The 27,777-nt window shown below is 41.6% G+C and overlaps 1 protein-coding gene and 1 non-coding gene across 2 annotated transcripts in view; one reads left to right on the top strand and one right to left on the bottom strand.

The window, feature by feature from the left end:
• ZNF292 (zinc finger protein 292) overlaps positions 1-27,777 on the top strand; it is a 90,015-nt gene that overhangs the window by 7,461 nt on the left and 54,777 nt on the right. The window lies entirely within an intron of this gene.
• On the bottom strand, positions 5,811-5,936 carry LOC139013404 (U4atac minor spliceosomal RNA). Its single transcript, XR_011472046.1, has one exon. It is a non-coding gene; the product is annotated as a U4atac minor spliceosomal RNA (small nuclear RNA).

Here is a 27,777-nt window from a genome sequence, read left to right as displayed (position 1 = left end):
CTAGAGGCCCAATGCACAAAATTCGTACAAGGGGCTTGGCCCTTGCAGCTGCAGTGGCTTGCCTCAGCTTCGTTTGGCTGTCCGGCCTAATTAGCATATCATGCTTTTATTATTATAGATTTGCTTAAAGCTTAATTGGGAGGAGGGGAAGGAAGTAGAGGATGGGCATATTTGAAGTGGCAATCAAAAATCCTTAAATTCCTTATATCTTTACAAGCTAGTTTTAATCTGGATAATGTAATTGACTTACTAGTTTTCTTTTTTTTTTTTTTTTTTTTTTTTTAAATTAAATCTTTATTGTTCAGATTATTACATTTGTTCCTCTTTTTTCCCCCCATAACTCCCCTCCTTCCAGCTCCCACCCCACCCTCCACCCTCACTCCCCACCCACTGTGTTCATCCATAGGTGCATGATTTTTGTCCAGTCACTTCCCGCATCTCCCACACCCCTTTTTCCCCCAAGAATAGTCAGTCTATTCCCTTTCTATGTCCCTGATTCTATTATAATCACCAGTTCATTCTGTACATCAGGTTATTTATTCACTTGATTCTTAGATTCATTTGTTGATAGATGCATGTTTGTTGTTCATAATTTGTATCTTTACCTTTTTCTTCTTCTTCCTCTTCTTAAAGGATACCTTTCAGCATTTCATATAATACTGGTTTGGCGGTGATGAACTCCTTTAGCTTTTCCTTATCTGTGAAGCTCTTTATCTGACCTTCAATTCTGAATGATAGCTTTGCTGGATAAAGTAATCTTGGTTGTAGGTTCTTGGTATTCAGCACTTTGAATATTTCTTGCCATTCCCTTCTGGCCTGCAAAGTTTCTGTTGAGAAATCGGCTGACAGTCGTATGGGTATTCCCTTGTAGGTAATTGAGCCTCTTTCTCTTGCTGCTTTTAAGATTTTCTCTTTGTCTTTTGCTCTTGGCATTTTAATGATGATGTGTCTTGGTGTGGTCCTCTTTGGATTCCTTTTGTTTGGGGTTCTCTGCGCTTCTTGGACCTGTAAGTCCATTTCTTTCACCAGGTGGGGGAAGTTTTCTGCCATTATTTCTTGAAATAGGTTTTCAATATCTTGCTGTCTCTCATCTTCTGGCACTCCAATGACTCTGATATTAGACCGCTTAAAGCTGTCCCAGAGGCTCCTTACACTATCTTCACACTTTCGGATTCTTTTTTCATTTTGCTTTTCCAATTGGGTGTTTTTTGTCGAATCTTTTGTTTGATTATTGTACTCCTCTGGTCTGCTATTGGGTATAATATTCTTTATTTCAGTCCGTGTATGCTTACTTTCTAATTTCTTTATCGTAGCATCAAGGGTCTCATTAGTTTTCGTGAGGCTCTGCACAAATTTATGGCAAGCCCTCAAAATTGCGATTCTTAGCTCCATATCCTCCATTTCTGTCATGTTTTTTTGTCTCCGCATCTTTTATGCTTTCTTGGTGCACCCCCTTGTGGTCTCTGTGCGCAGTCTTGTTCTAGCCAAGCCTTAATTGTTGTAGTTAACACTAGAGGGATTTGACCCCCAGGCCGACTGGCTATAGGAATCAGCTGTAAGGAAAACGTCTGCCTTCTGGGGAGGCGCTAATCCAGCCTTTGCCTGAGGCGATCGGCAAATGGCTGTGCGCAGAGTTTGGGCGGGGCGGGATCCACAGGGCGGGCGGAGGGAGCAGTTATGGCCACGCTCAGTCCCGTTCCCAGAGGCTCTGCTTCTCAGAACCCCGGCAGCCGCTGCAAACCTCGGAGAGAAAGCTGCCCTCAGGTTCCAACTGATGCCGGATAATCCCGCTTCTCCCGTTTGAGTCTGGGTCCCTAGAGACTCGCCCGGATCTGGAGCCCAGAGTCTGAGACTCACTCCCGACCGAAAACGACAACCGCGCCCTCAGCCACCAGCCCGCTTTGCGCGCGCACCTCGGTACCTTTGTATTTTCCACACTGCGCCGCCTCTGAGCCTCGGTTTGCTGTTCTCTTTCCTTCTAGTTGTAGAGTCTCTCTTCAGCCAGCCTTCCTGTGGTTCTGGGTGATGTCCGTTCAGTCTTTTAGTTGTATTTTTGAAATGGTTGTTTGCGGCAGCGGTCTCCGGTGTTTACCTACGCCGCCATCTTGGTCTCCAGCCGACTTACTAGTTTTCTTAAAGTAATTTTTTAACTTGTTTCAGGATCATTACTATATTTAAAAATTGATTGTAGTTGGAACTTCTTGGACTATTTATTGTATGAGACTGGGCCAGTATTCACTCACCCACTCAGTGTTGTTATTGAATACCTACACTATGGGCCAGGCAAGCATGATCATGGTGTCCCTGGCTTCAAGGAGCCTACACTCTCTGGAGGAAAGTGGACAAATAATGATAGTAAACTGTGATTTATATCTTTTATTTCTTTTTTTTTAATACATTTTTTTTATTGATTTCAGAGAAGAAAAGAGAGAGAGAGAAACATCAATGATAAGAGAGAATTATTGATTGGCTGCCTCCTGCACGTCCCCTACTGGGGGGCGATCGAGCCTGCAACCAGGGCATGTGCCCTTGGTCAGAATCGAACCTGGGACCCTTAGTCCACAGGTCTATGCTCTATCCATTGAGCCAAACCAGCTAGGGCAGTGTCTTTTATTTCTGAAATGAGTGCAGTACAGCGGATGGAAGGTTATTTTGGGGGGAAATTTAAACAGCATTCCAACAGAAGAATTGTTCTAAAATGATTTTAAAATAAATATTCCTTTAAAAAGTTCAGCCATTGTATTAGTCAAAGAAGGATGTTTTGGAGAGGTATGATGTTTGTTGATAGTATTATATACTGGGCTGGGTGACTGGTTGATTAATACATGAGTTATGACTTTTACTGGTCGTTTATCTTCTGGTGGCTGATCATTGTTTTAAGAGGTTGAATTGCAGTTGTGAAAATGTGTGTGTGTGTGTGTGTGTGTGTGTGTGTGTGTGTGTATCCCTAAACTTTTTATAGTTTAGTTTGTATAAGCAGTGCTTCTCAACTGGGCATAGTACTTTTCCCTCTGTATTTCTTTGAGGGCATTTGCAAATATGTGGGGTCAGTTGTTTGGTCATTGCAGTGACTGGGGGTCGTGGATGCTAAATTTTCTGAAGTAAACAGGACAGTTCCACTTCATTGAAATTTATCCCTCTCCCTAAATACCCACAGTGCCCTTTTGAGAAACAGTGAACAGATTGAAAAAATATATTGAGGTTTATTTTTAATCACTATGCTCTTTTCATGTTAAGATAATATAGTTTTATTAAGAAATTAAGTTAATCTAGAACAGGTCCAGGTAAACGCTCTTCAACCATATTTAAATTCACACTAAGCTTGCAAGGTCAAGAAAATTTCTACTTCCTTAGCAGGAATTATAAGCAATTACTAAAACATTTCACTTTTTCTAGGTTAAAGAGGGTAGCATATTATTGTCCTAATTGATACAGAGATTTGACCTTTTGATATAATTTAATTCTGTACTTTTAAAAAGCATTTAATGCAAGGACTAGGTTTAGATCAGCGGTTCTCAACCTGTGGGTCGCGACCCCTTTGGGGGTCGAACGACCCTTTCACAGGGGTCACCTAAGACCATCGGAAAACACATATATAATTACATATTGTTTTGTGATTAATCACTATGCTTTAATTATGTTCAATTTGTAACAATGAAATTGGGGGTCACCACAACATGAGGAACTGTATTAAAGGGTCGCAGCATTAGGAAGGTTGAGAACCACTGGTTTAGATGTTAGCAGGGGATATAAGGTACAGAAGAAGCTGGTGGTATATAAAACAATGAGGGAAGATTTAAATATCACTTCAGGGTGATAGTTGAAGACATGCCAAAAGGTTGTGTACCATTAACTAATAAACTTGCTTTATTTTCTTTTCTCTATTTTTAAAATGTAGTACATTGAAATGGCTTTTAAAAATTCAAACACCAAGAAAGGCTGTACAACAAAAACTTCATCTCCTTCCCACGCTAGACCTCCAGTCACCTTCCACAAACATAATCACCTAATAGTTTTGTATGCATATTTCCAGAAATAGTTTGCTCTTCTTTTAAAAAAAAAATTTAAAGTCCAGCTGTGGTCGCTCAGTGGTTGAGCGTCGACCTATGAACCAGAAGGTCACAGTTTGATTCTTGGTCAGGGCATATGCCCAGGTTGCTGGCTCTATCCCTGATCGTGCAGGAGGCAGACGATCAATGATTCTCTCGTCATTGATGTTTTTCTCTCTTTAACCTACTCCCTTCCTCTCTGAAATCAATAAAAATATATTTTAAAAAATTAAAGATGAGGACGTACTTATACACTGTATTTTGCTTTTCCACCCCAAAATAGTGTCTTTGAGGTCATTCCATAGCCACCCATGTAAAATCTATAGCTTTCTGTTTTACATTGTATAATTCCAGTCTATGCTTGTGTCTAATTAATTAGTTAATTATTGGTGAATATTTAAAGCAGGGGTGGGGAAAGTCTGGCTCTATAAGGCACTTGAAATCGTTTGGTCTGGCCCTGCCAAAGCATTAGGGGTGAGTTAATTAAATGTTTGACCAAATATAGCAGGCTAATTTTTAAGTTGATAGTTTTGTCTGATCCACGAATGATGATATAAATATCCAAATGGCCCTTGGCAGAAAAAAGGTTCCCCACGCCTGATTTAGAGGAATAATTTAGCTTCATGTATGGTAATTTCAATGAGTTCAAAGTAGGTAGTAGCACTTCAGGTTGGGGTATCAGAACGCTTTATTGAGGAAGTACGATTTTTGCTAGACCTTAGTACCATATTAACTATTCTTAGTGCCTTATTAGTATAAGAAACAAAAGTCAAATTAAAACTATTAGGGAGCCACAGAGTATTTAAATTATGTAGTTAAAATATTTCTGTGTATATTTTTGTTTCATCTATTTGATACATGTTGATTCCTTTATTTGCATGTTTTGCCTAGCTTTACTTATAGTGGTAAGGATTTTGAAAATGCTTGAACATTTTCCCTAAAAAACTAGACATTTGTCTTTTGCATATTCGAGGATATCTTAAGTTAATTTATAGGACACTTCAAATCACAAGAAAAAGATGGCTTTCTTGTTAATTAGTGATAATTACTTTAGGTATTAAGGGAATAATAAGTCATTTAAATTTGAAAGTTTAGGTAATGCTCAGGGGAAATAATTTTCCAAGTTTTCATAATTAGTATGACTGCATGCTGGAGATAGTAAATTTCACATTCTACCTATTTTAGCAAAGGAAATTTTTTTGCCAAATTTTGCTTGCCTCTCCTTCTTGACACTTTTTTGGGTCTAAATTAAAATGGGGGAAGAGAAGATGTATTCTGCAATTTCTCTTCATAATATTTTATGTTATTGACCTGCAAAGCCATGGATTTTTAAAAATATATGTTATTAATACTATATGAAACTGTTGCTGTACTTATTTTCCTTGAGGTTCTCTCAAGGTTGAGAAATTACCATATTTTCCTCAATTCCCACACATAAATCTAGTTCTTAAAATTAACCAATCAGTATGTGAGTAGCCTCAAAGTTTGCTTTTCATTAATGTTTGTCACACACCCCATTTAACTTTTAACTATGTATTGTTTTCCAAGAGAGCCACTTGATTCATTGTTTCTCTTTTGTTTTGAAAGTTTCAAAGTACATTTCAGTGGGTTAAAAAAAAAGATATCTTCTCCACCCTTAATGTCACATTACAAAATTTTAATGGTCCCTATGTACATAGACTGTTTGGCCAAGAAGATTTGTTAAAATTCAACCAACTACATTTATTTATTTATTTATTTTAGCCAAATTTTGTATTTTATTTTTCCAAAAGTTGCACCAAGGTAAAGCAGAGCCCCACCTGATGCGAATGTGTTGTTTAGGTGTTAGCAGTACTGCCTTCACTAGACATTCATTGGATAGTAGTGCAACCCCAGGGAAAGAATGGTTTTAACCAGATATTTAAATTCCTCTTAATGTAAGAGTACTAAGGGAGTTGTAGAGAATTAAGGAGTGGTCCCTTCCTTCTAAGAGTTTACAAAATCTGGTGCACATATTAATAGTTAAGCAACAGTATTGGGTAGTAAAATATCTAGTAATAAATATAATAAGAGTATAATGTAAGAGAACTAGAACATTTTGAAATTCCTTAATTTAGCTAAAAATTGAGCAGGAAAGGGAAGCACTTTCATTGGGTCTTGAATGAATTTGTATAACCAAAAAGTGGGAAGAATGGGAATAAACACTCAGAGAAATGAACAACTGTAGCCCTCATCAGTTTGGCTCAGTAGATAGAGCATTGGCCTGCAGACCAAAGGGTCCTGGGTTCAGTTCCAGTTAAGGGCACATACCTTGGTTGCAGGCTCCTCCCCCACCTGGGCTCTGGTCAGGGCATGTGCAGGAGGCAACCAATCAATGTTTCTCTCACGATGTTTTTCTCTCTTCTACACTCCCTAAAAATCAATGGAAAAATAGCCTCGAGTGAGGATTAACAAAAAAAAGAAAGAAAGAAAGAAAGAAAGAAAGAAAGAAAGAAATGAAATTACTGTTCAGTCTGGCATCTTGCAGAAAAATGTCAGGGCTCAGGATGAAAAATTATATAGAAAAATCAGACAAAGGGTTTAGGATCCAAAACAAGGACTTTTAATTAATCTTGTAAGTGTAAATAATATGTGGTTACATTGCCTAAAGGCTCACCCTTACAAATTTGGGATCTATATAATAAAAGCCTAAGCGACCGTAACAGCAGAACGACAAGAATGACCAATCACTATGATGTGCACTGACCACCAGGGGGCATACACTCAATACAAGAGCAGTCCCCTGGTGCTCAGCCAGAAGCCGGGCTCATGGCTGGCGAGCACAGCTGCCACAGCTGGAGCCTCTTCTGACTCCGCATTAGCAGGCTGGGATGAGTGCAAGTGGAACGGCGCCCGATCCTGATTCGGGCTCCTCCCTGGCCACCTGATGCTTCGTGCACAGCTACATCCCCCAAGGGGTCCTGGAAGGCACAGGCTGGGCTGAGGGAGACCACCCCCGCCCTCCCTCCAGTGCATGAATTTTGTGCACCGGGCTTCTAGTCTATCCTATCTAATAAAAGAGAAACATGGTAATTAGCGTACGACCGCTACCCTTCCCATTGGCTAATCAGGGTGATATGCAAATTAACTGCCAGCCAAGATGGCGGCCAGCAGCCAGGCAGCTGGAAGCGAACATGAGGCTTGCTTGCTTCAGTGAAGGAGGACTCCAACGTTCCCCGCCTGCCTTGCCGGCCTCTGAGCTTGCAGTTTGAAACATTGTTACAAATATAGAAGCTAAACAAAACCCCAGAAACCAGCTTTCAGCCAGCCGGGATCTCAGAGCTGGAGATGATACAGTGTTTCGATTATAGAACCGAAACAAACCAGATACCTGCTTTTAGCAGCAGAGGCCTTGGCCCAGAATTAAAAAAGAAAAGAAAAAAAGGAGCGGTTGGGAGCTTCAGTCACCCACCAGCCTGAAAACAGCCCTCAGCCCCTCACCCAGACTGGCCAGGCACCCCAGTGGGGACCCCCACCCTGAAGGGTGTGTGACCAGCTGCAAACAGCCATCATCCCCTCATCCAGGCTGGCCAGGCACCCCAGTGGGGACCCCAACCCTGATCCAGGACACCCTTCAGGGCAAACCAGCCAGCCCCTACCCATGCACCAGACCTCTATCCTATATAGTAAAAGGGTAATATGCCTCCCGGCACCGGGATCAGCGGAACAGCGAGGCCTCCCGGCACCGGGATCAGCGTGACAGGGGGCAGTGCCCAAACCCCCTGATTGCCCTGCGGCTCTGTGTGTGACAGGGGGCGGGGACACAACCTCCCTATCCACCTTGCTCTGTTCGTGACAGGGGAAGGCGCCCCAACCCCCTGATCAGCCCTGCTCTGTGCCTGATAGGGGGGAGCTCCCCAATCCCCTGATTGCCCTGCGGCTCTGTGTTTGACAGGGTGCAGCGCCCCAAACCCCCCCCCCCCCTACACACACACACACAGGCCCTGCTCTGTGTGTGACGGAGTAGAGCCATAACCTCCCCATCGGCCCTGCCCTGAATGTGAGAGTGGCGGCGCCCCAACCCCCTGATCGGCCCTGCTCTGTGGGTGATAGAGGGTGGCGCCCCAACCCCCTGATCCGCCCTGCTGTGTGTGTGACGGGGCGGTGCCCTAACTCCCCTATCAGCCCTACTCTGTGTGTGACGGGTTAGCTCCCCAACCCCCTGTTGGGCCCTGCTCTGTGAGTGACAGGGGGTGCTCCCCAACCCCCCTGATGGGCCCTGCTCTGTGTGTGACAGGGAGCAGCGCCCCCAACCCCCTGATTGGCCCTGCTCTGTGCGTGACGGGGTGGCGCCGCAACCTCCCCATCGACCCTGCCTTGAGTGTGACAGGGGGCGGTGCCCCAACCCCCCAATTGGCCCTACCTTGAGAATGACTGAGGGTGGCATCGCAACCTCCCGATCCGCCCTGCTCTGTGCATGACAGGGGATGGCGCCCCAACTCTCCAATCGGCCCTGCTCTGAGCCTGACCAGGGGCTGCACCTAGGGATTGGGCCTGCCCTCTGCCACCCGGGAGCAGGCCTAAGCCAGCAGGTCGTTATCTCCCGAGGGGTCCCAGACTGCGAGAGGGCACAGGCTGGGCTGAGGGACCCCCCCCCCCCCCCCATCACTGCACAAATTTTTGTGCACTGGGCCTCTAGTATATATATAAAAGTCTAAGTTCGACCATTCAACCAGTCACTATGACGTGCACTGACCACCAGGGGGCAGATGCTCAATGCAGGAGCTGCCCCCTGGTGGTCAGTGCACTCCCATAGCGGGAGCATCGCTCAGCTGACGGATGGGCTCCAGACACCAGGCTCACGGCTGGCGAACGCAGCTACAGGGGTGTGAGCCTCTCTCACAGACACTACTCTGAGCGTCCCTCCCCATCCAGACTGGGATTGTAACTGGCATTGGGACTGACTGGGCCTGAGCCCGCGGTCACTTCTTGGTCATGGGCATGCTGGCACCGCCCTAGGATGGGCATGCAGAGACCACAGTGGAGCAGCAGCAAGCCTACTGAGCAGCGGCAGCAGGCGCAGAGGGACCAGGATGAGTGGGAGCGGCATGGCGCCTGGCCTAGGCTGGGCTTCTCCCCGGCCGCCTGTCCCTTCATGTGCTACTACATCCCTTTGGGAATGTTGGACTGCTGGTTTCGGCCCAATCCCCACAGGCCATGCCGAGGTTCCTCACCGGTGCACGAATCCATGCACCAGGCCTCTAGTATTGGAATAAAATTAAGTTCAGAATGTTTGAAGCTTTGCTTTGTTTTGGAGTAGTTTGTATCCATTATTGCCATGTAACATACTATCCCAAAACTTAATGGCTTTAAAAGAATGAATGTTTTTATTACTATTCTCAAGTCTTTGGCTCTGTTAGGTGGTTCTGCAATTAGCTGGTAGGTTGTTTGGGTCTGGCTCAGTGGTCCCAAATGGTCTAGCTTAGCAGTCATCAACCTTTCGGACCTCGCGGACCACCAGTGGTCTGCAGACCACCAGTTGGCAACCGCTGGTCTAGCTCATATGTCTTATGGTTGTCCAGTGGGTTGTAGAGGGGCCTCAGTTAGGTTGGCTCATCTCTGCTCCACTCTTATCCTCTAGTACAGCCGTGGGCAAACTACGGCCCACAGGCCGGATCCGGCCCATTTGAAATGAATAAAACTAAAAAAACAAAAGACTGTACCCTTTTATGTAATGATGTTTACTTTGAATTTATATTAGTTCACACAAACACTCCATCCGTGCTTTTGTTTCGGCCCTCCGGTCCAGTGTAAGAACCCATTGTGGCCCTCGAGTCAAAAAGTTTGCCCACCCCTGCTCTAGTAAGTAGCCTGGATTTCTTTTCATGACAGCAAGAAAGCAAGTTATAGGGCACAGCTGCTTTTCCAGGCTCTGCTTGCGTCCTCTTTGCCATTGTCCCATTGGCTACATCAAGTGGTCAAACCCAGCCTCTCTGTGGGCACAGGGAGATGTGATTCTTTAGGCACCATTGATTTTTAAAGAGAGTAGAAGGGAGAGAGAGAGCAGAGAGAAACATCGATGTGAGAGGACACATTGTTTGGTTGTCACCTGCATGTGCCCTGACTGGGCCAGGATTGAGCCAGCAACTGAGGTACAGGCCGACGCTCTAACCACTGGGAAAACCGGCTATAGCTAATGTTATTTTCAAAGTAATGACAATAGATGACTTGAAAATTACAGGATTATTAATGCTCTAGAGGATTGGGAATGGGACTGAAACTCCCAAGATTTTAATAATGACTTGGTTGTCTGGTGATTAATACTCCTTCTCCAGGATGCTGGCTCACAACAAACAAAAATGCTTTTATCTCTTATCACTTAGGCATTTACAGGGTTTTAGGAGTCCTATGTTAGGAATGGGGTCAAAGACAAATATTAGAACAAGATGCTGCTTGTGTTATCACTTCAGAATTACAAAGGTTTTAGGAGCTCTGTGCCAGGAACCAGGGGCAGAAACCAATATATATTTTTTCTATTGTCTCATGTCTTCACTAACTCTTCCTTTCACCTGCTGACAGCACACAGTAATTATTAGCTAGTCTATATACACTCAATGGCCAGATTATTATGACCACCCCATCAGTACTTTGTTGGGCCACCTTTTGCCTTCAATACTGCGGCGATTCTTCTTGGCATTGACTCCACGAGATGTTGGAAGGTGATGAAATGTTGAAAGGTGATGCGAGGAATCTGACACCATGCCTGATGAATAGCACTGTTCACTTCTGTGAGATTTGATGGTTGTGGAACCAGCTGCCTGATGGCTCTTTTAACTTCATCCCACAAGTGCTCAATTGGATTGAGATCTGGTGATTGTGGGGCCACCTAAGCAAGGTAAAGTCTCCCTCATGTTCTTGAAACCACTCCTGCACAATACGAGCACCGTGGCATGGCACATTGTCTTGTTGGAAGAAGCCATCTCCATTGGGATACACCATCAACATGATAGGATGAACTTGATCAGCAGCGATACTTAGGTATGTTGTGCTATTCAGACATTGTTCCACACGAATTAAAGGGCCCAAATCATGCCAGGAAAACATGCCCCAAACCATAACACTGCCCCCACCAGCTTGAAGGTTTGTACTCATGCATGTGGGGTGCATGCTTTCATGCTGTTTCCGCCAAATTCTCACTCTGCCATCTGCATGATGCAACTGGAAACGTGATTCATCGGACCACATGACTTTTTTCCAATGCTCGACTGTCCAATCCTTGTGTTCCTGTGGAATTGGAGACGTTTTGTCTTGGTAACTGCAGACAGCAAAGGTGTTCGAACAGGCCTTCGGCTTCCATATCCCATATGATGCAGTGTACGGCTAATTTGCCTACAAACATCAGGTGGTCATAATAACCTGGCCACTCAGTATGTGTGTGTGTGTGTGTGTGTGTGTATGTGTGTATATATATGTATATCTCCCACATTCAAAGGCTGTTAAATCGCGTTGTTTACACATATCTTCAGAAAAAAAATCACTTCTACTGTCGTGGTAAACAACCTGCTTCCCTATTTATAATGGTCTGGCCCTCTAGCAACTTCAGCGCGAAATTATAGCTAATTTGCCTACAAACGTCAGGTGGTCATAATAATCTGGCCACTCGCCGAAACCGGTTTTGGCTCAGTGGATAGAGCGTCGGCCTGCGGACTGAAAGGTCCCAGGTTCGATTCTGGTCAAGGGCATGTACCTTGGTTTCGGGCACATCCCCAGTGGGAGATGTGCAGGAGGCAGCTGATCGATGTTTCTCTCTCATTGATGTTTCTAACGCGCTCTCTCCCTTCCTCTCTAAAAAATCAATAAAATATATTTAAAAAAAAAATCTGGCCACTCAGTGTATATAAAAACCTAAGCGACCATTCTATCAGTAACTATGACGCGCACTGACCACCAGGGGGCAGGCACTCAACCCATAGGCATGGAAACGTGGAACAGACTGATGAATCTCAGAGGAAAGGGGGAAGGAGAGGGCGGGAAGAGATTAGCCAAAGATCTTATATGCATACTAGAGGCTCGGTGCACGGATTCGTGCACCGGTGGGGTCCCTCAGCCTGGCCTGCGGGGATTCAGCCAAATCCGTTCACCAGGCTTCTAACATCCCCTAACGGGTCCCAGATTGCGAGAGGACACAGGCCAGGCTGAGGGATCCCATGGGCCTCTTGTATTAATATATTTTAAAAGGACTAAATTCAAAATTTCTGTGTGTGTGTGTGTGTGTGTGTGTGAGAGAGAGAGAGATTGATTCTCCTCAATGTGATTTTCTTCTTTTCACTCTTCATTAGTGAAACAACAGTTTTCCCTAACTCATTTTGGCATCTGACCACAGGACTCCCTCAAGGGGCTCATATTGTCCTGGTTGATAACCTATACTTTACATACTAATCTTAAGTAGTCATCTACTCTGACAGCATCCCCTGTATCTCACTCTGGATAGGATTTCCACGTGTTCATTGTTTTAGACATTGTCACTTGTGTTAGCTTTTGGCTCCTACTTGCAACCGTTTGTGAAACTCTTCCACTCAGATATTCATGTCTGATATTGAACTCATCTACTCCCCCACCCTCCACCAAAAAGAAAGCCTGTTGGTATTGGTGAAAGCCCAACCTCCCCCAAATTTAAGTTTTTAAATCTTCAATCACTTTTAGCTCCCCTTTCTTTCACCTCCACAGCCCAATCGCCAAATTCACTCATTCACTGTTTACTGTATCCTTTTCTGGTTAGATCTTCAACAAGAAAATTCAACAAAAACTGTTTTTTTAGTGAAGGTACTTTTCTGTCCTCTATTCTCTTCTTCAGCCTATCCTCTTCTGTATTATTACTAAGATTATCAGTTATCTTTTCAAAAAACAGGTATCAGATTCTGTCCTTAAAGACTTCAAAAGGCAGCACAATGTTGAAGAGTTCAGATTATGGATTGGACACCATGAGCTGAAATCCCATTGCTCAGTTTCAACTATGGGCGCAGTTTATCAACCTATTAAATGATAATAATACCTACTTCATAGGGTTGTGGGGATTAAATGAGACATTAGCATGGTGCCCATCACATAAGTAAACACTACATAAATGCTATTCTCTGAAAAATATAATTTAAGCTAACTAGTAGCCTTATTTATATTCAAGGACTCCCAGTGTGCCAGCATGGCTGATTGGCAGCCATATCTCTTACTTCCTTTGTAGCATTGGGCCTTTATAGTCTGTTTTTACAGTATAGTTTACACATCCTTCCACACCTCTGCTTTGGCTTTAGCTCTCTCCTTTAGTGTTTCCTTCTTTTATCAATCCCATTTCTGCACATTTCTTTCCCTCGATCTGTGATAAGATTATTGTATATTATTACATTTTTCATGAGGTTTTCCTATAGTAATCCTGAACAGATTTAATAACGTATGCTTCATCCTTTTTTATTGGACGGTGTGTATTTTTCTGGCTTTTATCATAGCTTCTCTGTATTATGACTGTATTCCTTACCCCCAGATTGGAGCTATTTAAAAGAAGGAGCCAGGCCTTATTTTACTGAATGGCAAGTAATTAAATTTTGTTGAATGATTGTCTCCTCTTTTTTCCTTGAAATAGGTGTTTTTTGGAGGGAGGAGTTTTTTGGTCATAAGAGTCCATTACTAACTGAAATTAGGTTTCTTATGTCCACTCTTGTTTCATCTCAGTTCTGACATTGGGTGGTAGCTATGTTCAGGGCAGGCAAGGATTCAGTTTGATCAAATATATATAGTTCTTATAAAGCAAACGTGAGTGTATGAGAGGAAGGAGAGAGAGAAACTCATTTAATTGTCAACAATCCTCTTCAGTAGGTAGTTACTAACTCTGTTTATATGTAGAGACTGCTGAAGCACAAATAATTATAATAACTTGCCCAAATCAAGTAACTAGGATTTAATTTTCAAAAAACAAGCAAAAGCAAAACCCAAACTAAGTAAAACATTGTTTTTCATAGGTTACTCATTGTGGAAATTTGTTTTATAGGGTACAAAGGGTATTTACAATATTAATCACTTGAAACTAAACTTCAGAAAGAACAATGAATTGGTTAATCCAAGATGGTGGCATAGGTAAAGACCTGTACTTGCTGCCTCCCACAACCATATATCAAAATTACAACTAAAATACATGACAACTATCATCCAGAACCGTGGGAAACCTGGCTGAGTGGAAGAACTACAACTAGAGAAATAAAGAAGAAAGAGCATTGAGACTGGTAGGAGGAGCGGAGGCGTGGCGGTTCGGAGGTATGGAAGGGGCTGGCACCCAGGTGTGCCACTTTTTAATCAGGGGGGGGTGATATAAGCTCCCGCGTGCTCCTGAGCTCCAGTGCCGGGCGACATTTTGGTGGACCCAGACCCATATGGTGAGAAACTGGACTGTCAGGCATCAGGGCAGGAATGCAGGGACAGCTTTCTTCCAGATGGAGGTGTGCACAGCAGCAGTCAGACCTCTCCGGTACAGGACTGACTGGCAGCCATTGCTGTTTGCTCTGCCCTCGAGACTCCCTGAGACCCCACCCCATCCAATTTACAACCCTACCCAAGCTGTGTGCAGCGGCTTTTGCATAAGAATGGTCTGTCATTTTTCAGCCTAAAACCTGTCAAACTGCGGTTGGGTCTGGGAGCCCCAGAGCTATCTAAAGAAGGCAAAGGCAAGCACTACAGCAGCCTGCCTTGCTTCACAGCTGGGCCTCATCTGGGCACTTTCAAACGCCATACAAAGAGGAGGAATCTGCAGATCTCTCTGTAGCTCCTGCTGGGTGGCCCCAGGCAATGGCTGACTTCGCACCTCCTTGGAGATTCAAGAGCCAGTGTACCCAGTGGTCAGTGTGAGACCATACCAGATTACAACTCTTAACATCCATAAGTGACATACTCAAGGGGCAGACTCAGTGAGCACCAAAGCCCCACTGAAGCAAGTCCTGCCCCATAAGGGTGTCTCCTGCATAGCAGCTCTTCCACTGTAGACACAGCTGGTCCTCAGCCAATTGGCCTGAAGGTAAACAAACACAGGGAAGCAGCCAAAATGCAAAGACAAAGAAACGTGCCACAAATGAAAGAAATGGAAGAAAGCAAACTACTAGATATAGAGTTCAAAACCACACTTATAAGGTTACTCAAGAATCTTCTAGAAAGCTTCAAGAAACTTAGTGAGACCTTCGAGGAGCTTAGACCTTCAAAGATCTTAGTGAGAATGCCAAAAAAAAGAAAAGAAAAGAATAGGACCAGTCAGAAATTAAGCATACACTGACTGAAATAAAGAATAATACAGAGTTTCAACAGTAGAGTAGAGGATCCCAAGAATCAAGTCAAAGATTTGAAATACAAGGAAGCAGGAAACACCCAACCGGAAGAGCAAAAAGAAAAAATCCAAAAATATGAAGATAGTGTAAGGAGCCTCTGGGACAACTTCAAGTGTACCAACATCCAAATTATGGGTTGCCAGAAGAAGAGAGAGAGCAAGATATTGAAAACCCATTAGAAGAAACAATGACAGAAAACTTCCCCTACCTGGTGAAAGAAATAGACTTAAAAGCCCAGGAAGTGCAGAGAACCCCAAACAAGAGGAATCCAAAGAGGACCACACCAAGACACATCATAATTAAAATGCCAAGAGCAAAAGACAAAGAGAGAATCTTAAAAGCAGCAAGAGAAAAAAAGTCAGTTACCTACAAGGGAGTACCCATACGACTGTCAGCTGATTTCTCAACAGAAACTATGCAGGCCAGAAGGGAGTGGCAAGATATATTCAAAGTGATGAATAGCAATAACCTACAACCAAGATTACTTTACCCAGCAAAGCTATCATTTAGAATTGAAGGTCAGACAAAGAGCTTCACAGATAAGAAAAAGCTAAAGGAGTTCATCACCACCAAACCAGTATTATATGAAACTAGAGGCCGGTGCACGAATTCATGTACCAGTGGGGTCACTCAGCCTGGCCTGCGGGATCGGGCCAAAACTGGCTCTCCAACATCCCCCCAGGGGTCCCAGATTGTGAGAGGGCACAGGCCAGGGCTGAGGGACCCCACTGGTGCACGATCGGGGCCAGGGAGAGACATGGGAGGTTGGCCAGCTGGGGAGGGACTGCGGGGGGCTCCAGGGCATGTCTGGCCCATCTCACTCAGTCCCGATTGGCCAGACCTCAGCAGCAAGCTAACCTACCGGTCAGAGCGTCTGCCCCCTGGTGGTCATTGCACATCATAGTGAGTGGTTGAGCGGCCTTAGCATATCATTAGCATATTACGCTTTGATTGGTTGAAAAGTGGACCGGTCAACCGGACACTTAACATATTAGGCTTTTATTATATAGGATGCTGAAGGGTATTCTTTTTTTTTTTTTTAATATATTTTATTGATTTTTTACAGAGAGGAAGGGAGAGAGATAGAGAGTTAGAAACATCAATCAGCCGCCTCCTGCACATCTCCTACTGGGGATGTGCCCACAACCCAGGTACATGCCCTTGACTGGAATCGAACCTGGGACCTTTCAGTCCGCAGGCCGACGCTCTATCCACTGAGCCAAACCGAGAAGAAGAAGAAGAAGAAGAAGGTAAAGATACAAATTATGAACAACAAAGTGACAACAAATACATATCTATCAACAAGTGAATCTAAAATTCAAGTGAATAAAAAATCTTATGAACAGAATAAACTGGTGAATGTAATAGAATCAGGGACATGGAAATGGAGTGGACTGACAATTCTCAGGGGGAAGGGGATGGGGGTGCGGGAAGAGATGGGACAAAGATCTTATATGCATGTATGCAGTACCTGTGGACACGGACAGTGGGGGTGGCGAGGGCTTGAGGTGGGGTGGGAACCAGGTGGAGGGGAGCTGGGGTGGGGGGGAAGAGGGACATCTGTAATAATAGGAACAATAAAGATTAAAAAAAAAAAAGAACAATAGCCTTACTAAAAAAAATGTTTTAGTGTTCTTTGTTTAGCAGTAGTGGGAATTAGTTTGAGATTTTTTAAGTAATATGTGGATCTTTTAAAGGCAATAAGTACATATGTATGACCTACGATGAGAGCAACTTGTAGAAATCTGTTTCTGATCTCCAATTATAATTTTTTATTTTATTGCACTACTTTTTAAAAATCTGCATTTCTTAAGTGTTTGGCCTCTTTGTATGGTGCAAAGATGTACTTAAAACCCATGGGGAAAGGTAGGGTCTATATCAGTGGTCTTTAAACTGCTTTTAATTGGGTATTATTCTAGTAAACATTTGAATATGAAACCTCAATATGGGAATGTTTAATTATAAATCATATATACACACTTATGCATACATACGTAGTTTCAGTTTATATAGTTTAATCTGTTTATTAAATAATAAAGTTTTAAGAGAATGGGGTGTGGGAGATAGGAGAGATAAAAGGGAGGATAAATGGTGATGGAAGGAGACTTGGCTTGGGGTGGTAAACACACAATACAGTAGACAGATGATGTATTGTAGAATTGTACACCTGAAACCTATGTAATTTTATTAGCTGTTGTCACCCCAATAAATTCAATAAAAAGGAGTTTTAGATAAATTTAATAGAAAAATATATTCCCACACCCCTGTGCTTTATTGTATACTCTCTCTTTGGAAACCACAGTTTATAGTGCTGTAGGTAGCTGAAGTTTCTGAAATATATTGTTAAATAACTGCCTGAGCTATTTTTTCCATTTTCAGAGTGTAATGGAGAAGTGACAGCAGTGAGCCAATCAGATTTTTTTGAAACTTTTAGTCAAATTTAATGTAATATATACTTACAGTTTATTGCTTCTGTCATGCTTTATCCTTTAGGTAGATCCCTGAGTATTGAGTGTGGCAGTTATTAGATTCCCTCCCAGCTCTAAATCAACTCTTTATAACTTGCTCTGCAATATTGGCTTGACCCTGTAGGCATCTATGTTGCGTGAAGTTAAGCTTTGTCAATAGAGGATGCCTAAGGAACTTTACGCAAGCTAGGGGCTTCTGTTTTTGTTTCTTGTTCCTACTGCATGGCTGCAAGTGGCACAGATATATGGCCATTCAGATGGATGCCGAGTGGACAGATTTTCTGAGCTCACAGCCCCAACTTAGTGACCACCTCATCAGTTTTCCTGATGTGGGCATTGCATACCCCAAACCTCATGTCTCCTGATGGAAAGCCACCAGTCAACATCCCAACTCCTTGCATGTCTGTGGTGTCACAGATGGTTGTTTCCCCTGGCCCTTCCTATGCAGATTCTGCTGGCAGTCAGGTTCTCAGTGTCCTAACTCCCATTGTGTGCTCACCCACCATCCTCTTTGGCCCAGCCCAACCTGGAGAACAACTTTGCACTCCAGTAGATTGCAACCATATCTTCTCCAACAAGATCCAAAACCTAGCTTTGGGGAAGGGCGCTCTTCCAGATTTGTATGTTCCTTGGATACTTACTGTAACTCAGCCCTCAGGTATTACTTAGAGTTCTCTTTACATGTTTATATATGTTACCCTCTATTGCAGTGGTTTTCAACTTTTTTCATCTCATGGCACACACAAACTAATTACTATAATTCTGCAGCACACCAAAAATATATTTTGCCAATCTGACAAAAAAAAAAAGTATAATTTTAATTCATTCACACCAGATGGCTGTTTTGTTGGCTGTTATCATTTTTTTAGATTTTAAAATCTAAGACAGGGGTGGGGAACCTTTTTCTGCCAAGGGCCGTTTATAACATCATTCGTGGGCCATACAAAATTATCAACTTAAAAATTTGCCTGCTATATTTGGCTGAACATTTAATTAACTCACCCTAATGCCTTGGCAGGGCCAGACTAAATGATTTCACAGGCCTTATATGGCCCATTGGCTGGATGTTTTCCACCCCTGATCTAAGGGAAAAGAGGTCAGTGCCCCTGACTTAAGTAGTCAGGTATTGAATGTTTTAAAAATTCTTGCAGCACACCAGTTGAAAATTGCTGCCTCATTGTAATTACTCTTTATGTGAAACTTTCCCTGATTAAATTACTGTGTGGTCCTATTTCTTGGTTGGACTCTATCTGATGCTGTGGAGCTAAAACAAGGTAAATTACATACTATACTTATGTACTATACTTATGCATAAAAGCTGTAGATTTGTATCAATACTTTTTCCCTCATACACATGGTATATTTGGGTCATCTGCTAGTCCATGGAAACTAACTTTGGTATCTAAAAAAAGGGAGAAAAACATTTATAATATATTTTGCTATCAAATAGATTTCTTCTTGTAGGCTGGCCTATACAAGAAAATATTACATGAAATTTAAGTATACTCTGTATATTGTATCTTATTAAAAAGTTACTGTTTTGCTTTTAAGACCCCTTTAGATGACATAGTACAGTGGTTCTCAACCTTCCTAATGCCGCGACCCTTTAATACAGTTCCTCATGTTGTGGTGACCCCCAACCATAAAATTATTTTCATTGCTACTTCATAACTGTAATTTTGCTACTGTTATGAATCGTAATGTAAATATCTGATATGCAGGATGTATTTTCATTGTTACAAATTGAACATAATTAATGCATAGTGATTAATCACAAAAACAATATGTAATTATATATGTGTTTTCTGATGGTCTTAGGCGACCCCTATGAAAGGGTTGTTTGACCCCCAAAGGGGTCGCGACGCACAGGTTGAGAACCGCTGACATAGTATGACAGTGGAAATAATTTTTATTTTGTTGGTGTTCTATTTGTATTCTTTTAGAACTTCAAGCATACTTTTTCTATGTTATTAATGGAGGTACAATTTCCAGGCTAATCACAAAAGTCTTTTTTTCATTCACAATGTATACTTTAATATTATTTTGTATTCTAGGAACAGGATGCCATACAGAAAAGGTTTTCCACCATTTCCCCGTATTAGGCAAGCTTGCTGTCCAATTTAGAAACAATAGTGGTATTCTTTTGTGGGGGGCATTTCTTGTCACTTCATTTTTATTTCTTCTCCCTTCCCCTACCTTCTTTCCCTAAGTGGCCACTATTCTCATATTTCTGTGAGCCCCACTTTGTATCCTCATTCAAACCTGTGATTCTATGAGTGTAGGAGAATTCAGCTAGCTTTAAAGGAATATCTAGACTAATTTATGATAATGTGTGATGTGTCATAAGTATAGGGTGTCCCAAAATTCATGCAAGATTTGCAATTGAATTTTGGGACACCCTATAGATAAGATTTCAAGTTGATAATAAAAATGGGTAAATAGAGTCTGGCTGGTGTGGTTCAGTGGTTGAGCTTCAACCTATGAACCAAGAGGTCATGGTTTCTTCCCGGTCAGGGCATATGCCTGGGTTGCGGGCTCCATCCCCGGTGTGGGGCGTGCAAGAGGCAGCCGATTAATGATTCTCTCTCATCATTGATGTTTCTTTCTCCCTCCCTCTCTCCCCCTCTCTGAAATACATAAATGGGAAAATAGAGGTAATTTGAAGAAGGATAATTTGGAATAGAAGAGTGTTTAAAAGACAAGCCACCCTGTCGCTGCTGCCTGCAGTCTTTTTAAAGAGTTGTACTCTTGAACTCATAGTTTCTCTGAAAACTTGAACTCAAAACTTTCTTTTAGTTACTCCTATTACATTAGCAGCAAGGGTTCATGGGGTGGATGTTAGGTTAAGACTAGAGTCTTTGGTATGTATAGTTTTGTAAATTCAGAATTCCAGTTGTGCCATCATCACCCTGGTCTGTCTTGGTTATTAGGTAAGCGAATAAATTATTATTATTAAGTAACATTGTGTTGAATTTCTAATCCTAGTAAAAATAATCTAAAACTTGAGGGGGGGTGGATTACTTAAGAAAATTGTCAGCCCTCTCTGTCTTAAATACATCAAAAGTACTGTTGATTATCGTTCCAGATCAGTCATGATAAATATCCATGAACTTTTAAAAAAATTATCTTGTCCGATATCTCACTTGATTAAATCTCTGCATTCCAAGGCCTGGCCACTTAAAAATAGACCTATCCACAGCCAGATCTTTAGCTAAAGGGCTATTAGATGAACCTAATTTACTGATAACTTAGTGTAGTTTGGTTCTCCTGGGTTAAAAACTACTTTCACTACTTAATTGTTTTTGCCTATGCCAGCAGTGACAATGTTAAATGTCTGTAAACCCCAGGAACGTAAAGTAACAAAAAAACTTGGATAGGAAAAGAGCAGTGAGGAACTAGAAAGCTCCTATGGATTTACTCAAGTGCTACCTACCTGCTTGTTACTGCTACATGGGATGGGATTTAACTGGCCCAGTGTTGCTAGATTTTCTGATTTTTTAAAGAAATAACTAGAAGTCCAGATTCTTACGAGTAATGTCCCAATTTTGAAAAATTGGCAACTAATTCAAAATATCTGGTCGGGGGGAAACCCCAGAACACTGCATGAGCCAAATAAAACATGTCAGGGAATTTATTTCTGGATATTTTGAGTAGTCAGTCTGTAGTTTGCCAGAAACAGTACATGAAAAACAACTTGTCTCCTAGAGTGAGTTTTGGTTCTTTATGATATCATCACAGTCTGTGTGCTTCCCTCCTTCATTTGCATCCCTGGAAATTGTAGCCTTCTGAATGCATCTGGAAAGGGGTGTGTGCGTACAAGTGGCCAATATGGTAAGGGGAAGAAAACAACTCAGGTTTTTTTGACACCTTCTTTAGAGAGCTCTTTAAGGTAAAGATATCCATTGTCAAATAGATAGAAATCTCTTACTATTTTCCTGGTCTTCTATTACTCTTTAGAACTCTATGCTTTCATTTATCCTGAGATCTGACAGATTTTTGTGTGTGTGTGTGTATGCTTCACAAATTACTTCATAATTGAGATTTTATTGGTTGTTCTGAAGATAAGTACACAGATATTTCAATTTGTACACAATTCTTATCGTGCACATCAAAACCTAAAAAGTCTTGTAGTTGTGATTCTTTCTGTAGTTGTTCTAGTGACTTTCCAGCTTAAAATTTGGAGGCAAACTTTTCCTTAATAGAATATCAAGTATCAATATCTTTAACTGTTGATAGGCTGTTATATCAAAGTTCCATCAATTTATAGTTTAATATTATATACACTACATAATCAAATTTTCAATCTTTCACAGCACATTAACAAAGTTACTAGGAAAACTAGACTACCACCCCAAAGATGTTAGAGTGCACAAAATTCTGATTGGGAGCCAAAATCAAGGAGTGTGATTTTCTTTAGGAAATAATTCTATCAAAAACATGGGAATAGAAGTACTTTTAAATGTTAAAGACATAGTAAATGCATGACTGACTCCATATTGCCATTTAGTATGCTTTGTATTATCTTCTATAGATATGTATATAAAAGTCTAATATGCAAATTGTCCCCACTGGCGTTAAACTGGGAGACCAATTGCTTGCTATGACGTGTGCTGACCACCAGGGGGCAGCACAGAATGAAGGAAGGCCCTGGCCGGCCCTAATCACAGGCCAGGCCTAGGGACCCTACCTGCGTATGAATTTCGTGCACCAGGCCTCTAGTAGGATATAAAAACTCCCCATCTATGGAATGTTAAACTAATACCCAAGACAATTGGAGCCTTCATATTCAATATTCCACTATTTTCTGGTTGCACCAACTAGCATCCAGCAAATGATTTCACCTCTTTAAAAAAAGTAAAAGCATTTATCCTTTAAAAATGGAATGAAGCCCGGCCAGTGTGACTCAGTGGTTGAGTATCGACCTATGTATCAGGAGTTCACGTTTCATGCCCAAGTTGGGAGGCGGGCTGGAGGCAGCTGATCAATGATTCTCTCTCATCATTGATGGTTCTATTGCTCTCTCTTTCTCCCTTCTTCTCTGAAAACAATAACAAATATATATTTTTTTAAAAATGCGATGAAGTGGAGTTTTCTTCTAAAAAAGGTCTCTAGAGCTACTAAAAATTTGTATTTACGCAATAGTTGATAAAACTATTTCTCTGGATTGTATAAGAAAGGAGACAGGGATCACTGGTAAGACATGGTAAATGATGTTAATCAGACTTGGCCTTCTCCCCTGCTTCATCAGAGTCTGGACTCTCCTCGTTTTTAGTTTCTCTTTTCTGCAGGTAGCTTCCTTAGTTTTTTGGTTAGCCACTAGACTGGTTTCCCTTTGCTTCCCTTTCCCCTTTTGTTTTGCACTTTTTTTTTTTGTCTGCAGATTTGTCCTTTCCTGCTGCCTTTTTTGGCTTTGTTTCCACTTTTGCAGGTTTTTAGTTAAAAACCTCACAGATCTCCTCTTGGAGTCCTTTGCCGACCTCTGGGCAGAGCTGGCCTTGCTCCTGGGAATCCTGGCTAGGGAGCTTTCCAGCCATGCACTGAGTACCCTAAGTTCGGAAGCTGGGCTGCCTGGCTGCTGCTGCTCCTCCTCCTGCCTCCCCAGCTGCTGGGACCTGCTGTCAACAGATTTCAAACCAATATTCTAAGTTTCCAGAAATATTTAAACATTGCATATATCCAAAGGTTATTTTAAAATTAGTTTTTAGGATATCAATATTCTTAACTTTTTTGCATTATGTAAGAAAAATTTTTAAATGTAGATTAACACATAGCCAGCTGTATTATCCTTTTAATTATTTTAGAAAGTTTAGTTCCGTTGTCTTTCAAGTAAAAAAGCCAAATATCAAGTTTGAAAATGAACATAATAATGAGGGATTTAAAAAAAAATTTTATTGTTGAAAGTATTACATATGTCCCCCTTCGTCCCCTTCTAGCCCGCCCCAGGTCTTCACCACTCTATTGTCTGTGTCCATGGGTTATGCATATATATGCATACAAGTTCTTTGGTTGATCTGTTTTCACCCACCCACCCATTCTTCTAGTCTCTGGATCTATTTTGTTCATCAGTTTATTTTGTTCATTAGATTCCACATATGAGTGAGATCATGTGATACTTGTCTTTATTTGGCTTATTTCACTTAGCGTAATACTCTCTAGGGTCCCTCCATGCTGTCTCAAAGGGTAAGAAATCTTCTTTTTTAGTGCTGCATTGTATTCCATGGTATAAATATACCACAGGTTTTTTTTGCCACTCACCTACTGATGGGCACTTGGGCTGTTTCCAGATCTCAGCAATTGTAAATTGCGCTGTTATATAAACATAGGGGTACATACATTCTTTCTAATTGGTGTTTCGGGTTTTTTAGGATATATTCCTAGAAGTAGGATCACTGGTCAAATGGCAGTTCCATATTTAATTTTTTGAGGAAACTCCATACTGTTTTCCATAATAGCTGCATTCCCACCAGCAGTGCACTAGGGTTCCCTTTTCTCCACATCCTCACCAGCACTTGTCATTTGTTGATAGTAGCCATTCTGACAGGTGTGAGTTGATACCTCATTGTTGTTTTAATTTGCATCTCTCTGATAGTCAATGACTTTGAGCATTTTTTCATATGTCCCTTGGCCATATGTATGTCCCCTTTGGAAAAGTGTCTATTTAGGTCCTTTGCCTTTTTTTAAATTGGATTGTTTGTCTTCTCTTTGTTAAGTTGTATGAGTTCCTTATATATTTTGGATATTAAACCTTAATCAGATGTATCATTGCCAAATATGTTCTCCCATACTGTGGACTGACTCCCTTTTCATTTTGTTGATGGTTTCTTTTGCTGTGCAGAAGCTTTTTATTTTGATGTAGTCCCATTTGTTTATTTTCTCCTTAGTTTCCTTTGCCCTAGGAGATGTACCCGCAAACATATTGCTATGACATATGTTTGATATTTTGCTACCTATGGTTTTTTCTAAGATTTTTATGGTTTTACTACTTACATTTAAGTCTCTTATCCATTTTGAGTTTATTCTTGTGTATGGTTTAAGTTGGTGGTCTAGTTTCATTTTTTGGTATGTATCTTTTCAATTTCCCCAACACAATTTATTGAAGAGACTATCTTGACTCCATTGTATGCTCTTGCCTCCTCTGTCAGATATTAATTGAATATAATAGCTTGGGTCTATTTCTGGGGTCTCTGTTCTGTTTCCATTGATCTGTATGTCTGTGTTTTCTCTTGTCTTTTTTATAATAGCCATTTCAACAGGTGTGAGATGATATCTCATTAATTATTTTTAGATAAGGACTCTCTTTTTTAAAATCCTCGAGGATATGTTTGTGTGTGTTTTTGGTTTTAGAGAGAGAGAGTAAAGGATGGGGGGAGAGAGAATATTGATTGGTTGCCTCTCGTACATACCCCAACCAACTGGGGGATCAAACCTGCATCCTAAGTATGTGCCCTGACTGGGAATTGAATCTGCAATTGTGTGGCTTTTTTAATTCTTTATTTTTGAAAGTTTTATATATGTCTCCTTTTCCCCCCATTGACTTCTTTCCACCTGCTCCTGCCCCCTAGCACATGCCCCCACCTCCCTATTGTCTGTGTCCATCAGTCATGCTTATATGCATAGATACAAGTTTGGTTGATCTCTTACCCTTCCCTTTCCTTCCCTCTGAGGTTTGATGATCTGTTCGATGCTTCTATGTCTCTGGATCTATTTTTGTTCATCAGTTTATGTTGTTCGTTATGTTCCACAAATGAGTGAGATCAAGTGGTATTTATCTTTCTCTGACTGGCTTATTTCGCTTAGCATAATGCTCTCCTGGTCCATCCATGCTGTTGCAAATGGTAAGAGTTCTTTCTTTTTTACAGCAGTGTAGTATTCCATTGTGTAGATGTACCACCGTTTTTAATCCACTCATCTGCTGAAGGGCACTTAGGCTGTTTCCACTCTTAGGTCTAATACATTCTGTCACTTCTGAGGATATTAATGATAGTTTCTTGGAATTTTGTCTTCTCCTTGAATAGTTTCTGCTCATTCCCAACTTTCTTTTCCTTTTTTAAATTTATTTTTTACTGTTTATTTTGCTCTCTCACCTATTAGATACTTTCCTTAAATGTCTAGCCGTCCTCAGCCATCCACATTTAAAGGTATACTTACTAAAAACTGATTGAGAGGTACAAGCTCATGAGTTATTATAGTCTTCACAATAAGGGGACTTAGCTGGTTTTTTTCCTGGGGAAGACCTGGTGTCAGAATATCTCTGTGAGTCTTTTCTCGTGAGTTCCCAGAGAAGGACTCGGCTAAGGACTCTGGAGGTTCTGGCCATGATCCGGGGGAGAAGAGTTGAGAAAGGGCGCTATCTCTATATAGACAGTATGTGAAGATTACTTACTGCCCTGTTAAAGGTAGGATACCTCCCCTCAATTGTGTATAAAAAAAACTGTACAGAATAAACTTCTGCTGGGGATAGAGAGGAGTAGTGGCTAGTTTATGTGACCAAGCTGTCGAGAGAGATGAGGAAATCAGGGAGGCTTAACTGCTAAAATAGACTTCCAGCCAATCCTCATTCTTACCCCCATTTTCAGAGGCACCTAGCGCTCTCAATTCTTGAGCCCTTTGGTGATTTCTACAGAGTTAGTATCTTCCTATAAAGCTTACTTAGAGTGCCAATCTTCATGTACTTTCCATTGTTTAAAATTTTGTTTCTTTTTCCTCCATTACTATTTTCTTGGTTCAGTTTATGCCGCTTTTAAAAAATTAGTTTTAGTAAAGCTTGGAGAGAGCAAGGTGCAAAATGTATGTGTCTAATTTTTCCACAGAAACCTTAAAATAAATTCTAATAACTTTGAAAGTTTAAAGAGTAGTACTCATTCACCAAAAATTCAGGGGGTCCAAAAGGCCAAACCTGTAAGATATTTTTCTTCTTTAGCACATGTACAATGGAATGTGTCAGAGGTTACTCGACATATGACATAGCAACAGATTAAATGCAGAAATAGATATGATTTCTGCTCTTTTCTAGTAAGTCAAACACTGAAGAGATCTGAAAAATGTAAAACAATGCCACTGTTTTAATTTTTTGGAAATGTTTATTTTCATTAAAAATGCCTTATTTATAGTAACATGATGGTTTTATTATTTTAATTCCATTTATAAGTACTTTAAAAATCTGAGTTTTCATTTCTAATATGACTATCAATAGTTGTAAACTACATAAACAAAAAGTCTTTGTGATTCTCAGTAATATTTAAGAGAATAAAGGGTCACAAGACCAAAACTGTTGAGAACTTCTAGGGAATCCTATATATAAATTGGAACTAAAACGTGAGTTTAACCATATAAACACATTCAACACTCCACTGTTTTTATGTTTATACTAGAGGCCCAGTGCATGAAATCCCTAGGTCTAGCCTGCGATCAGGGCCATCTTCTGCCCATTCACCAGTTCCCAGTTCCGCCCCGCCGCCGCCACCGATAGATCGAAGGCTGGGGAGAGGGACCAAGAGGTCAGCCGTTCTACCTGCTTGCCAGTCCCCAGTCTTGCCCTGCCACCACCCACCCGGTTCTCCATGGTTCCCCGTTCGCCATGCTGCAATCGGAACCTGCGGTCCAGGGGTCGGGGGGGAGGAACCAAGAGGTGGTCAATGCACCTCATAGCGACTGGTCAAGCAGTCGTTCTGGTCATTATGGTTGCTGGGCTTTTATTATATAGGATATATATACATGTCCTATAAACAGATACACTATAATGTATCTGTAGTATTACATGTCATTGGGGATGGGGGACAGTTAGGAAAAAAGTTAAAAGGCTCCTTGGGAGCAGATGATAATGAAGAAGAGGTTGAGAAACACTATGTTGGACATCGCCTTAGAGCAGCGGTTCTCAACCTGTGGGTCGTGACCCCTTTGGGGTCGAACAACCCTTTCACAGGGATCGTCTAAGACCATCGG

The sequence above is a fragment of the Myotis yumanensis genome, unplaced genomic scaffold (genome assembly GCF_028538775.1).
Source record: "Myotis yumanensis isolate MYYU_CA2020_CCGP unplaced genomic scaffold, mMyoYum1.0.hap1 SCAF_6, whole genome shotgun sequence".
NCBI classification, from domain to species: domain Eukaryota; kingdom Metazoa; phylum Chordata; class Mammalia; order Chiroptera; family Vespertilionidae; genus Myotis; species Myotis yumanensis.
The sequence above is the reverse complement of the archived record's forward strand: the minus strand, read 5'-3'. Positions and strand labels throughout refer to the sequence as shown.